General features: G+C 37.4%; 1 protein-coding gene across 2 annotated transcripts in view; it reads right to left on the minus strand.

The window, feature by feature from the left end:
• The window catches only part of CSMD1 (CUB and Sushi multiple domains 1), a 2,071,408-nt gene that overhangs the window by 1,381,749 nt on the left and 673,480 nt on the right, over positions 1-16,179 (minus strand). The window lies entirely within an intron of this gene.

Genomic DNA, 16,179 nt, shown 5'->3' on the forward strand with positions numbered 1-16,179 from the left:
CTAACAATACATGGTGGCACAAGTTGTAGAATGGCCCTTCCTGAATAGTCACTCAATAATGGATGAAATCCCAGCTCCATCCTTCCATCATTACCATTTTTACTGCCTTAACTCCTTTATGTGATTAATCACTGAGCCTCACTCTGATAATGCTGGATTAAAAAAACTACAGAACAAAAAAATACGGTATCATCGTGAAAGTTCAGGTGACAAAAAATATTTTGTCACCTTCATATTGTGAATGCCTCAGCAGGGTGTAAGATCTCATTTCTGCAAACATTGATATCCACTGCTCATCTTGAAGACAAAATTTTCATCTTTATGCAAAAAAACAGCTCCCTGCCCATGGTGTATTAAGCATCCTGAAGCTTTCCTTCTTGGCCTCTTCAATCTCATTCACTCATCTGGATGTATCCATTGTTGATCACATGTAGGTGATTGTACACTTAACATACTCTCCTCTTCCAAAACGTCCTCATATAGTGAGCAGCAGCTCTAAATGAGTGTCCGACCACAGCAGGGTAGTGTTCTGGTGCGAGTCCACAGATCAGCCCTTCTTTCTTCCATTCTCCATAGCACAAATCAATCCCTAACATCTCCAGATTTAAAAAAAATCTAATAATTTTTCACTCTTTTTGCAAAATCTGCAGTTATGCTTTCCTTACTCTAAAAATATACTTCAAAATCCTCAGTCTGGGATTCAGTATCTGTCGATCCTACCCCCAAGCATCTCTCAGATCGACTGTCTCTTCCCATCTGTCATCACCCTGGTTGAGTCCCTCTTTGTCGCCTGCACCATGTCCACTGTGGGGTTTGTGGTATCCTCCTCACAACCCTGCTCCCGCTATTGCCAATTTCAATTGTTTTATCTCTACAAGGCTGGCTGCCTCCTTGTCTCTGTACTGAGTTCCCATTTCTAGTTCTCATCTTCAGCCCAGGCTCCATTTACTACCGTATCCACCCCCTTCTACGGCTCATTATTTTTATAATACAGCTCATTTGTGAGTCTAACATATGCTAATCATGCACAGAGCGCTGTGGATAGCTCTCACATATATATACTAATCCCCTAGGACAGGCATCACACATGTCCACATTGAGGCTGAACGTGAGTCACAGCAATGGGAGAGGTGGTGGAGCAGAGCTTGGCCTCCTGCACTATTTTCTCCACCACAATTCTCGTATCACACCAAGTTGAGACGCTATCATGAACTTCTGATAGCCCATGTTACATCCCCCAAGAGTATTAACAGGAAATAAAACTTCACTACCCTGTTATGTCAGCCATGCCTGGTCTGTTCAAGTAACAGCATATTTTAAAATGTTGCCTCTGCTTATCTGTGTTTACAGGGTCCAGCCTCTGTACCCAACCAAGTTGTGAAATAAGCAAGCTTATCGAATTTTGCATCTCAAGGACTATGGGAAATAGGTTAAAATACAAATTTGTTGGTCACTTTACAAAGGAACAGCACAATGCTCTTGACCATGAGTGGGAATGAATACCTACATGGGCAACCAGAGAGTTTAGCGAGGATGGAATAAGGTCCAGCCAGTTTACCTCTCTACACTACAGTCTGAAAGATTATAATATGATGATTTAACTGTGGTGAAACTCAAGAGAAATCTTCACTGAGGAAGAAATGTTCAGTAGAGAGGAGGCAGCAGAGGCACGTTTTTAGCAAGAGGACCCCTGGATGCAAGGGTCTTGGGTGTAAGAGAGGAGAGACACACCTGAAGAAATTACAGAGACTCAAGGAGGCTGGGATGTAAACAGTGATGGTGGGCATACTACAGAGCAATGCCAGACATGGATCTGACTTTCAGCCTCAGTTACACACTTTGGTCTTTATTCGAACAGTGGCAGAAGTGGAGAGTGTGGCAAAGCAGGAAGATGTGTTTTACTTAGAGAAACAAGAGCGTTTCTTCAAATGTTCCTCAATATCTCTGAGTTAGGAGGTGAAGTCATTTCAGACTGTGTGGGATGTGTGTGGTATGCAGTCATGTATAGTTTTTTTTTATGTGTGTGTGTGTGTGTGTGTGTGTCTGTTGTGTATACCTGATGGTGTGTGTGAAGTTTGAAGTGTATGTGTGGGGTGGTATATCTGGTGTGTATTGTTTGTGGTGCGTGTGCAGTGTGTGTAGTGTGTGTTCTGTGCACAGTCTGTGGTATATTCGTGCATGTATGTGTGTGTTACGTGGAAAGTCTGATGATGGTACAAAAAGTTTAAAAAAAGATGTGATCTTCAGCGAGGGCCAATGTGAAACACGGAAAAAGGCCATTTCAGTACTTCAGAGACCCTCCTATGTTTAGCAGAGGTGGACTTTCTGTTTGATATATCTTCCTGTGCTCTTATAGGAAATGCTCCTTAGAATAATGGAGACAATTTGCTAAGCCTGCTTTGGAAAACTAAGAATTCTTATTCCAAGAACAGTTTATAAGAGGCTTTACACAAATATCTGGGTGCTTTTGGAGTTTAATTGCATTTGTATGATTTAGAGTAATTTATCTGAGATGTGTAAGACTGGCTGTTTGAGTGTGATGACTAGAGATTATTTACAAAACTAATTCACAAATGAGTTGTTATGCTATTGTTTCCTTCATTTATAAAGCAATGACACCCCATATCAAAGGCATGTAATGATTATATTATAGCTATAAACACATGGTGTAAAATACTCAGAAAATATGAAAGGTCCATTTATTTCTCCTTTTTTAAAGAATGTCAAATATACCCTGTAACCTTCTGACATAATGTTGAACTAACTCCTAAAACTAGATGAGAAAATGCATAACAGCAAATGATTATTGATGTCATTCTTCACATCTATATTACTTTTTATTATTTTTTATGTTAGGTTATTTTTGTAGTCACTTGTTCTATCTAGTTTAATCAATGTCAGGGTGTACTTTGCACACACAGGCCAATTGAACACCTTTCTGAAGATCTGTGGAGATTCTGAAGGTTATTTTCAATTCCTAGGGTCAGTTTGATATTCTCGTTAAGTGCAAGACCCATAATTTTAATTAATTCACACAAACTAATTATTCAGCTTCTTCAGATACAATATAATTGTACTGTCTATTTAGCATGTTATTTTATAAAGTGAGATGAGAAGTTTTTTTAGAAAAAAAACTAATCTTACTTTTGTTTTGTAGTCCTTTAGAGAAGACACTCAAAAGGTTTGGAAATTTGAAATAAAGTAAATTCAAAATTTTTATAATTTTAATATTGCAAAAGATGAGAAAAAATAAATATTAAATGCATTTTTTCTCATCAAATTTCTAAACTAAAATATAAATCCTATAACACAGACAAAGTATAAATCATAGGCTCACATCAACCAGCCAAACTCTCAGTTCGTATGAAATTCCCTAATAGCACTCCCATTTTAGCACAACTCTCTTGGGAAGGGGCACACTGCTACTGAAATTAGACCGTATTTGAGCATATCACCTTACACATTTTTTCAGATTTTACTCTAGGGATTGTAACATACATAATACATACAAAATAACCTATCACAGTCTATTGATATTAATGTTTTACTAGATCAATGAAGAACAGAAACCTCACCTCCATATAGGTCCCTTTGCTCTTACTTCATTTTAAATATAGCTGTCTTTTTCTCTGCAGACATTAAGCGTCACTTCAGAGGGTCTTACATGTGCTTCAACTATGCAATGTGATTTAAGAAGCTCATTAGAAGCATGATAGTCGATTATATTTACCCCTATTTTTACACAGTGCTTTATTTTCACACCAGACTAAGGAGTTTGGAAAACACGCTAAAAGGTGTGAGAAGCCTTGGAAGACAGAGGGCAATGGAAAGATGAAGTATCAGCAATGCTGAGGTCTGCAATGATAACCTCTCAGAGATTCACTCATCTCCCTTTCATCCCCGCTCCTAGTAACTGCTTCACGTTTATAACACCCAGGTATTGCATCAGACCATAAAGTAACAATGGTAATCTCCTTTCCATGTAATGGAGAATTCAGGAATTAGCAACGAACTTACCACATAGAAAAATATGAAGTTAGAACTGTTATCATGGCTGCTTAGAGCTGAAATTCTTATGGGTGGGTGTGGAAGGGAAAAGGCCTCCACACTGGAATGAATGGGTGTCTTGGTCAAAGGGTTCATACACAGTATTTCTCGCAGCCTACATGATACCCAGTCATTCAAACATTTTAGTGTTCAAGAAAGATAAATTGTGTGCAGAAGTAGGAAGGATGCATGGCATGTGTTATCTTTTATCTACTGTTTATTAATTTGAAACATTTTTTTGCTTCCACATTAAATAAAATATCTTTGTTCGGACACAATAAAATCTCAATACTTGTATCACATTTACATTTTTGAAAGTTTTCATAGCTCTCGATGATGTTAAACGAACATGGTATGTTAGGAAAAAGGAGTCAGAAACATTGGACCAAGACTATAAAATTTAGGGGTGGCAAAACAAACACACAACAACCATAGAACCTGCAAGACACGCAAGCATTGTATACCATGGAGAGAGTAGCTAAAGCATGGAGAGGGAGGCTGTGTCCATATACAGCCTTGCCAAAGGAAGAAATTCACATTAGATCTCACCTTCGCTTATTTCAGCAGCAAGACTATCTCAAAAGAAATGCCTTCTTCTCAAAAGAAAACTTACATGTGGCCAACAAGCATATGAAAAAACGCTCAATATCACTAATCATTAGAGAAATGCAAATCAAAAGCACAGCGAGATACAATCTCATACCAGTCAGAATGGCTACTGAAAAGTACAAAGAGAATAGAAAGTGGCAAGGATGTGGAGAAAAGGGAACACTTATACATCGTTGGTGGGAGTGTAAATTAGTTCAACCACTGTGGAAAGCAGTGTGGCATATCTTCAAAGAGCTAGAAGCAGAACTGCCATTCAACCCAGCAATACCATGACTGGCTGTAAGCCCAGAGGAATATAAATCATTCCACCATAAAGAGACATGCACATGAATGTTCATTATAGCACCGTTCACAACAGCAAAGATATGGAATCAACCTAAGTGTCCATCAATGACAGATTAGATAAAGAAAATGTGGCACATGTACACCATGGAATACTATGCAGCCATAAAAGGAATGAGATCATGTCCTTTGCAGCAACATGGATGGAGCTGGAGGCCATTATTCTTAGCAAACTAATGCAGGAACAGAAAACCAAATACATGTTTCACTTATAAGTGGAATCTAAGGCTGGACACGGTGGCTCACGGCTGTAATCCCAGCATTTCAGAAGGCCAAGGTGGGCAGATCACCTGAGGTCAGGAGTTCGAGACGAGCCTGACCAATACAGTGAAACCCTGTCTCTACTAAAAATATAAAAATTAGCCAGGTGTGGTTGTGGGCGCCTGTAGTTCCAGCCACTTGGGAAGCTTAGACAGGAGAATTGCTTGAACCTGGGAGGCACAGGCTGCAGTGAGCCAAGATTGTGCCACTGCACTCCAGCCTGGGCAACAAAGCAAGACTCAGTCTCAAAAAAAAAAAAAAAAGTAGAATCTAAATTATGAGAATTCATAGAGAGGAACACATAGAAGGGAACAACACACACTAGGGCCTAGTGGAGGGTGGAGAGTGGGAAGGAGAGGAGTGGAAAAGATCACTATTAGCTACTGGGTATAATACCTGGGTGATCAAATAATATATGCAATGAACCCCCATGACACTTATTTACCTGTGTAACAAACCTTCACTTGTACCCCTAAACCTGAAACTTAGAAAACAAAATAAAAATTATTCACCATATAAAAGAGAAATGCATTGCTATGAAATTATTATAGTATATTGAAATCATTGTCATTTCTAGCTAGTAAAAAAATATGTAGAATGTGTGTCAATTTCTAGTAGTTAAAAAAGTTATCAACAACCCCCTTTTAAAAATCAAAATATATTATCTTTACACATGCTTCCTACATGCATTTAGTCAGAAGACACAGTGAACATATACACTATCTATATGCATGTGTAGAATGCATAGATAGGATTGCAATATGATTAGATACCCTAATTTATTGGCAAAGTTTAGCATTGATGTACCCTCATATAGCTATTTTAACACACATGATCATACCTACTTTTTAAAAAGCCATTTAAACTCCAAAATAAGCTAATTACATTTAATTGAACAAATATATATATACATATATATATATATAAAACTCTATGTTTCCAGTTTTATTATCAATGTTACTTATTGAGAATGATGAAATTCAAAGGGCTCACAGTCATTCTATTTATGAGCAACAGATGTATTAAAATAAAGTTGTTGGCCAGGCACAGTGGCTCACGCCTGTAATCCCAACACTTTGGAAGGCGGAGGTGAGTGGATCACCTGAGGTCAGGAGTTTGAGACCAGCCTGGCCAACCTGATGAAACCCCGTTTCTACTAACCAAAAAAGGAGCCAGGCGTGGTGGCAGATACCTGTAAACCCAGGTACTCGGGAGACTGAGGCAGGATAATTGCTTGAACCAGGGTGGTGGAGGTTGCAGTTAGCTGAGATCGCGCCAGGCAAGGCAGTAAGAGTGAAACCCCATCTCAAAAAAATAAAAATACGAAAAGCTTTCATCACATGTGGCAAAAACAATAACACTGATTGGCATAAATAATTTGGAAGCCCAGAGGAAGAGCCCATAATTTGACCTGCAAGGTAAGTTTTGTGGGGAAATGGAGATGGGGAGGTAGAATTTAGAGAATGATTCAGATAAATTTCTACAGAACAAACTACATATGAATATAGTCCCACGATAGCCATAGAGCTAATATAGAAACACAACATTCTTATGGTCCCTTATTGGTCCCTTAGACAGTGACCAAGCTGGAACTGGTCTTTAATTTCTAATCTACTAAATGTACATTTTTTAAACCTAGGGAATAATAACAGGAAAAGCTTAACAACCCTGAAAAAACCTAGTTGGCTAAATTTTCAGTCACTTTCCTCTAGTGCCCTAGGAAGAGACTGCGAAGAATCCAGTTAACAGCTAGCTGAGTCCCTAGAGAGGGAGAAATCCACCACGGGAGTAGCAGGCCTCATCATTGTCACTGTGCGTGACACACGCTCTGCTTCTGAGAAGTGCGTTTAGTGTGAAGATGCCTGATGGGACCCCTGTGACATTTAATTCTGCTCTGAAAATGTTAGCAATGCAGGGACCCGAAGAGCTCCCAAAGGTCTTACACGTCAAAATCAAAAAAAAAAAAAAAAAAAAAATCATGCGTAGGTCACACCAGGAGGAAATACGTGTTATGGGAGGGAGAGAAGAATGTTGGAATTAACTTTCGATGTGGACTGTGTGTTTTAAACATGCAGATACCATTTAAACATCAACACACGTAAATTTGCTTTAGAGAGGGAAACCAGGAGCTCTGAAAGTTTCAGACATTTACTCTAAGGTCATATGACTTAAAAAAAGCAGAACTAGGCAGGGTACTGTGGCTCACACCTGTAATCCCAGCGTTTTGGGAGGCCAAGGCAGGCGGATCACAACGTCAGCAGTTCGAGACCAGCCTGACCAACATGGTGAAACCTCGTGTCTACTAAAAATACAAAAATTAGCCAGGCGTCGTTGTACACACCTGTAATCCCAGCTACTTGGGAGGCTGAGGCAGGAGAGCCACTTGAACCTGGGAGGCAGAGGTTGCAGCGAGCCAAGACTGCACCATTGCACTCCAGCCTAGGCGACAAAGTGAGACTCCGTCTCAAAAAAAAAAAAAAAAATAATAATAATAATAATAATTCCAGTTAAACTTGCTTTCTTTCTGTGTCCTGGAGATGGGGGATTCAACACTGATACCACCATGTATCGGACATGCAGAGACTGTCAACACATGCAACGTCTAAAGGCTTAAAAGCGTCTCATTCTTCGGTTCCCTCATTATTTTCAAGACTGCTGTCCTGGTAATAGTTAAGTCACAACATAATGCAACATGGAATACAACAGCACAAACTCTTAGCTACAATCGACAAAGTACATAGGATTACAGAAGAAGAAAATACATTCACTAGGCCAACAGCCAGTGTCTCTACCTGCCATAGAACATTTCCTACATATTTCTGTCAGGGCCAGAGTTCACAGGCAAACTAATAGAAATAAGTGTTCTATTTCAGGAAGGAGTATGGGGTGTTTTAAAATATAAGCCAATTTCAATTGCATCAGTTCCTTGAATACCTTTCTAAGAGGTCTGGACTTCGCTAATGCCTTGGGATTTCTCCCGAAATACTAAACATGATTCTAAACTCCAGTCCACAATCACTTTTACTTATGCTACTGGTTGTATTACATTTTCACACACACAAATACAGAAATGTAATGTACTATTACATTACCATTTGTGAGTTAAGTGTTAGGTCTAAATGCCTTTAAAGTTTTATGTGTTCTTACGTACACACATACATCGTGTTTTCTCATTTACACATCTGACCCATGTCTTCTAATGATTTATCCTCAGAAAAGATTCAGCATTTATGAATAAAGACCACAGGAAAAGGGGCAAAGGATTTTGTAAGAGGAGGGAGCTGGGAGAAGCTGGGTATTAGAAAACGCTTCCTCTTGGAGTGAAGAACAAAATTGGGCCCCTAAAAACACAGAGGTTATACCACAGGAAAGGTGGGGTTGACATTCTACATGGTGGGAGGAGGTTTCACCTTCCCACAAGGCTAATACTACTGACAGCCCCAGCCTGAGAAAAGAGGTTCCTCTTCTAACCATAACTGCGCTGGCTTCCCACTGCCCCAACCGTTGGAATGGGCATCTTGAGGGAGCGAAGAGGAGAGGGCTTCTTACACTATCACAAGACCACCACTCATTCTCTGCCCTCATCCACACCTGCCGGAGACAGATGACACTTTATGCCCAACTTCCATACCTGCCAGAGGTGGCACTTTCTGCTCAAAGGAGAGCCCAACTCCGGCTTGAAGACCATAGTGAGGTAGGGTTTATGAAAACTAAGACAGTATGTGAGGAGACCCTTTTATCCTAAGGTCCACAGCGTCTTCTAGCTGCTGTTGCTGCACTGTGAGCCCCAGGTGGCAAGGACCAGACTGCCTCATTCACTAACGTGTCCCCAAGCAAGGGATGAGTGACCGATGTTCAGCAAATATTTGTAAAATAAATGAGTGCATGAGAAAAAAAATATTCCAAGTCCTGACTCAAGAAAAAGGATAAACAAAAAGTGAACCAATAAATTAGAAAATTAGATTTCTAGAAATCAACTAGAAATCATACAGTGCTTAAGGAGAACCAATCTTCCACCCAGAACTTTGCCAGATATTCTGAATAAAATAAACTTGGTTTCCACAGATAAAATGATTTTATTATAGAATCAAGGTATGCATCAGCATAAATATGATGATGATTATAAAATAGCCATTGAAGTCCTATTTGCAGGTATAGATTGAGCTGTGCAAAAAACAAACTGAATGAAAGCAACTAGTTGGTTATTTCATATCAAAACATATTTTGCATAAAATAATTCAAACTTTTTTCTTTATTCTTCAAAAGTGTTTTCAAAAATTTGTTTCACAATATATTCTCAGTCTTTTTAGTAAAATTTTAAAAACAGCTTTTATAAAGCTAAGGATGTACTCAAATGTACAAAATGAAATATAACCTTCTCTTAACTCCTAAATAAAGAATGGGAAATTTTGTGAATGTCATCTTTTATTCTTTTTTCTTTCCTTTAAATATTCAGGCATTATTGAAATTTGAAAATATCCCACTGAGAAATATATGAATCCTTGAGTAGAAAATAAAATGGCTTATTAAAAAACAAGCACTCATTATTATTAACCCTCTTAATAACCATTCAAAAACCTTAAACAATCCAAATAATCCCTTTAAGTTATGTACATTAGTTAGATTTCAAGAGAACAGGACCACATATTCTAAAATTTTATGATTTTCGAATGCTCTTCCGTAGTAGGGATTTTTCATCCTCGAATCTGAATTTGTTGTGATCTGTAAGACATCTCAAGGAATGCTGCAGAGAAAATAATCTGCATATTTTACTCCAAGTAGTTTCTTAAGTTATCGTCTTATACTCTGGGCTGCCACAGACCTCTGTTAATTCTTGGACTTACCAAGACAATTTCTTCATATATTAGGTTGATGTGAAAGTAACTGTGGTTTTCGCCATTACTTTCCATGCTGAAAACCTCAACGATTTTTGCACCAACCTATACAAATAGAACTATTATTCCGCAATAGATTTCTGGTAAAATAATTATATATAATCAGTTACTTTCCACTAACATTCCGTCAAGTCCTAAGACTTGGTGTAGACGTCAGAGACACCCGTGACAGAAGGTGAGCGAGAACGGGGTACACTGTGTCAAGATGAAGGACTGAAATGAAAACTAAGGGGGGGCTTCCTTTATATGTTTCAAAATAATGGGATTTTCAGAACGATAGTTAAATAATAAAGTGGTCCAATACCCCTAAAACCCTTTTCAAATCCAGAAGTAAATCTATATTGTGCTTCCCTCAAAGTCAGCACTCGGTAAACGCAGAATAATTGGTAGCTGCTTCTATTAGTGATGTTTTGTGGTTATACTCCAAATCTTGGGGTGGGGGAATCTTCAAAGGAATAGAAAAGCCTGGTACTGAATGAAAATAGGCCACATGTCAGATTCATACGAAAACTCAAGAGTAAATACAATCGACTCTTATTGAGCATGTCAATACACCATTGGGGCAAAAAACTACACTTGTAAATTGCATTGAAAACATACGAGCCCTGTGGAATTGATCAGCTACTAGTGTTTATCACAAGCAAGAGGTTTCCAATTGGCCAAGCACATCATCATCATCTAATGTTGAATAGTAATCCCCAAATCGCTTGTGAAGTTTTACAGTTTATAAAGCAGCTCAATGGGTTCTATTTTATTTACATAACAATCTCGTAAGGTAGGCAGGGATTTTTTTTTCTTTTTTACTATATATGATTTTAAAAGAAAGCTGAAAGGACTGGTGTGATTTGTGTAAATTTCCTGCTTGCTAATGTGGGGTGCAGTGAAATTAGACTCCCACCTCTGTGTTATAAGCTATGGCTCTTTCATTCTACCCTGCTGTAAAACTCAAATGGTTACAAAAGCAGTTAGTGTATCTCTGTTGTCATATAATGTAACAGATGTCTATATGCTGCCAGTGTAAGGCATGTACATGCACAATCACTATGCCTGCTAAGGTAAGTGACTTTTCTTGGCTGTTTCTTCATTTTCCAGAGATAGATTTAAAGTGTCCAAGTTAAGTGTCAGTACTCAAGAGAGAGAGAAGACAGAGGGCAGAGAGAGAGAAACAGAGAGAGACAGACTATTTTATTTACTGAGAAGCAGAAAGTTTAGATCAATAGTTCTTTATAGACTTCGAGGTGAGGTAACATAAAAGAGAAGCGATAGCTCAGCTGAGTACATGTCTGTACCATTTAGGTTGCTTCCACACTGCCCAAGAAGTTTTCTTTTATATAGTAAAGTGCCTGAGACATTGTAGGCATTCAGTAATTATTTGTTTAATTTATTTTTGGACCAAGTTAAACCGATTTTGGCAGGATGAAAATATGTTCTGTCTTTCAGATGTGTTGGAAAGGAGAACAAAATGTCAAGAATGATGTAATATGTTGCTGTTCCGAATTTAAGGTATTTGGTATTTTATAATAGTTATTGAATAAATATTTAGATATATAATTAGAATCCAGGACTAATTCTATTAGCAATATATAAAATTGTGTGTTAGTTTTTTCTCACATAAGTGTGACACTTAGTTTAGCCTGTCTCTAAAGCTGTACCCATTCCAAAATTTTATGCAACTACATTGTTATTTATGAAATAATGTAAACATTCTAATATTGTTACTATCCTTCTACGGGTTTACATGTCAATGATAATTATTACAACTATTAGAACATTTTGTCAATGTAGAAGAGAATGACACTTCATAACATTTTTCCTTAATTGAAATTTTTACTTTCTAATCTTTGCAGACGAAATCTAAAATCTTTACCATTAGGTCATCCATCCCTCCTCTCTTTTTCTAGGCACACATTTGCACACTCTCATACACATCTCTATTTGTGCATTTTAGTTTCTGTGTGTGTGAGAAAGAGTAATATTGTGAAAATTACATCGAGTTAACAGGTCATTAGCAAGTAATGAAACAAAGCTTGCATTCAGGACCTACTTAACTGGCAAGAAAACTTGAGTAAGTACTGATTAATAAAGTTATGTTAACAAGAGCTTTTACACTAAAAAGAATAAAAACATGTTGATTGAAACGTTTACCCTTATTGAATTAGTAATTAAAAGTGACACACCTTCTAAATTTAAGACGTCACTGATTCTGTTTTTGATATCACTGATTTTTAACTCAAAGCCTTAATATTATTTTAAAATCTCAAAAAAAAAAAGCCACTCTGTACTGGTTGTACAGATCAACCAACAGATACCATATATTGGCATTGTATTTACAAGCAAGTTAATTTTAAACTATTTGAAAAGCTAACATCCTCCCATAAATCATAATGCAACTTACAAGATAGATAACATCATAGATCTGTTCTAAATGAACGTACTTTCTGAAACTTTAGTCAGAAGTAGGTTTTTAATTTTACTCTCTTTATTAAAAACAAAATGAAAGCACAATAATGACAATGTATCATCTTCATATTAAACAGCTTGAGGCCTTAAGTCTAACAAAGCGGCTTGGAGATACAAACTTCTTGTTTGACCAAATAAACATCTTTTACTTCATTAGTACTCCTCACATATACATGCACATTATAACAAAGTAAGGAGGATTTTAAAAGCAGATCAAAATTGGGAAAATACCTGAAAATTTAAACTGTTAGTAAATTTCCCCCAGTAATTCCAATTACAGATTTTGATGAAAAGTGACCCTATATCCTTACAGTCACTTTCCATTTTGCTTTCCTTCAATTTATCTTAGTAATGTCCTCTCCTTGCTTTTCAACAGTTTGTTCTAAATGAATTAAAAAGTCTTAGCATATTATGATTTTCCTCCTTTCCTTTTGCTGAATGTTTCTTTGAAATACTGAGCTTCTGGTATCCATAATCGATGTGTGAGCCCTAACCAATATACCTACACTTCTTTCCAAAAACAAAATAATAGCTACTCCTTCTTAAGGCTTTGCTAGGATAGCAGGGACCAGATTTACTCTCAGAGCAGAAACTAAACAAATAAACAAACAAAGCCACAGAAATAAAGGAAACAATAATTGTTGGGTGTTGAATAACAGGAAATACAGAGTGGTGATTCCCGAGAGAAGAAAAAAAAGGGTGAATTACTTCCCCAGTTCACTGCCTGGAAAGAGAGGCCAGGGAACAGAGAAGGGAAGGAATCCAAGCAGAATTTGGCAGATCTTGGATTAGAGGAAAAAGAACTGAGACTTGGGGGAGGCCAAAGGCTGCTAGAATTGCCAGGCAAAATACCAGAGAGAGGAGAGAGCTTCACAAGAGATATGTAGAGGACCCTCGGGGTCTTCAGCCGAGGGCTCACCTGTATATTATGCAGATAACAGAAGTACCCAAGGCTGAGTTCAGGCTACAGAAAGATCCACCCGAAAGGAGTAGGGGGTCATCTTCAGAGCTTGCACAAGGCCAATGTTTGGATTTTTACAGGCAGAGTGGAAAATATCATAAAATAGGAGCATTGGGTTAAGTACTCAAAGTACCGCCTCAACAATGAAAAAAATGAGTAGTAAACAAAAGACTTCATTGGTTTTACCCAACAAACATGACATGTTCAAAAAAATCCAACCCTTTGCAAGTAATTTAACTGTATAACAGAACAAAGCACAAAACTTTATTTACAGAAATGCAAAAATATCCAGCACTTAACAAGGTAAAATGTGTGATATCTGTCATCTAAGCAAAAATTACCAGGCATGAAAAGAAACAGGAAAATAAGACCCACAACAAGGAGGAAAATAAAATGAATACAATAGTGTTCACCTTATAATAACTTCAGGCTATTTGTTTTCCTTCCACAAGTCATCACACAAATAAACCTTTTTTATTATTATTATACTTTAAGTTGTGAGGGTACATGTGTAGAATGTGCATGTTTGTGACATAGGTAGACACGTGCCATGATGCTTTTCTACACCTATCAACCTGCGATCTACATTAGATATTTCTCCTAATGCTATTCCTCCCCTAGACCCCCACCCCCTGACAGGCCCCAGTGTGTGATGTTCCCCTCCCTGTGTCCATGTGTTCTCTTTGTTCAAATCCCAATTATGAGTGAGAACATGCGGTGTTTGGCTTTCTGTTCTTGTGTTAATTTGCTGAGAATGATGGTTTCCAGCTTCATCAATGTCCTGCAAAGGACATGAACTCATCCTTTTTTATGGCTGCATAGTATTCCATGGTGTGTATGTGCCACATTTTATTTACCCAGTCTATCAATGATGGGCATTTGGATTGGTGATTCCTCAAGGATCTAGAACTAGACATACCATTTGACCCAACAATCCCATTACTATAACCCAAAGGATTATAAATCATTCTACTATAAAGACACATACACACCTATGTTTGTTTTGTTTTTCACTTGTAATATCTTCTTCTTTGTATCCTCTCCTCCCAGTGTGAGGCCCTAGCCACTCTGCCAGGTCCAGTTTCAGCATTGCCTCCTTATACCAGTTTCTCTGTAAATTATTTATTTCCCATACACATTCATATTTTCACATTTTGTTTTACACACAGATCTCTTATGAAGACTTGTCATACTCTTATATTGAGTTTTTGTCTAGACTCTAGTCTAAAACAATCAAAGGCAGGAAGAGTGTCAAACCTATTTTTTATCCTGTCACCTCGCACAGTGATCAAAGTGTAGGGTTCAACATGTGTGTCCAGTGCATGAACACGTTCATGAGGCGTGCCAACATCTAGTCCCTGTGGCCCACTGATCATCCTCGTTGTGTTGGTATGTTCAGAGCTGACCTGGTCTCTAGCCTATTGTTTCCTTCTGAAATGGCCATACGTCTTCTCTCCTCTCCCAGGCTGGCAGTTAAAGCATAAGAACGGAGCAGTCAGAAGAGTTTTTTCATCCCAAACCTGCTGCTCCCACTTATTGACTCGTGACCTTGGGAATCTTACCTTATCGCTCCCTTAATTCCTCACTGATGCAACGTAGAGAAACAAACCCACAGCAGAGGGATGTGTTAAGGATTAAAGGGATGAGTATCTGGTATATAACAGGCTCCAAATACCTTTTCCTCCCCTTTCTGCTCTACCTCTGCAAAGTTTAATAGTGGTAAAGATAAAAGAGCTGTTCAACATTCCTAAGATAGTGATATGAATCAACGTCTTTGTTGATTAAAGTTTCCAAATTATTACTATACAATTAAGAGTACTTTGAAAAAGGATGCTTTAAAAATTTACGGTTTTTTTTTTTAAATTTACAAACTATTAAATATCTTTTTTGTTAGTGTAGTTACACTACTTGACACATAATTCATTAAGAAGAAATGAATAAGTAACATTTCATCATTGTGATTTATTAGACTTTTGCCTTTTATTACAGTATATTTTTATTTCTACATTTTTTCACAGTATCACTATGAAATTACCACGGTAATAGACATTGTTAATTATCTTCAAGAAGAAAATCGAAAAAGCTATTCCATTAATTTAGTTCATATTTTAAATGCCTAATTCACAGATAGTTTTCATCATAGACTGAAATGAACTCTTTAATTACATAAATACTTAATATAAAATATTGGATCATTTTATCCTCCGATTTCCTTACATTTGAAATAACATTGCTAAAAGTTTCCTATTTTAACAATTTCCTTTCACTCTATGATTCCATATAGATAATTCACATGTAATTTTATTTTAAAACATACTGTATTTAAAATAGTTTAAACCTAAGTGAGACCTAAATTCAATTTCATGTTATCTACATATTTGAAGATAGTACTTTTTTTTGCAACAATCTGAGCGCTGTAGAGAGTTTAAAGTGGAATTAGAATTCCCCCAGTTGGCAAGAGCATCTCACCTATTAGCAAGGTGACTACATATGGCAGAATATTCTACCGTAAGAGTAGGAAAAACCCATAGCTCTTAGGGATTAAAAGAGGGAAATTTGTATGCAGTTGTGGGTTCAGGGAAGGCTGTATAAAAATATAACATT

This window comes from Gorilla gorilla, chromosome 7, assembly GCF_029281585.2.
Source record: "Gorilla gorilla gorilla isolate KB3781 chromosome 7, NHGRI_mGorGor1-v2.1_pri, whole genome shotgun sequence".
NCBI classification, from domain to species: domain Eukaryota; kingdom Metazoa; phylum Chordata; class Mammalia; order Primates; family Hominidae; genus Gorilla; species Gorilla gorilla.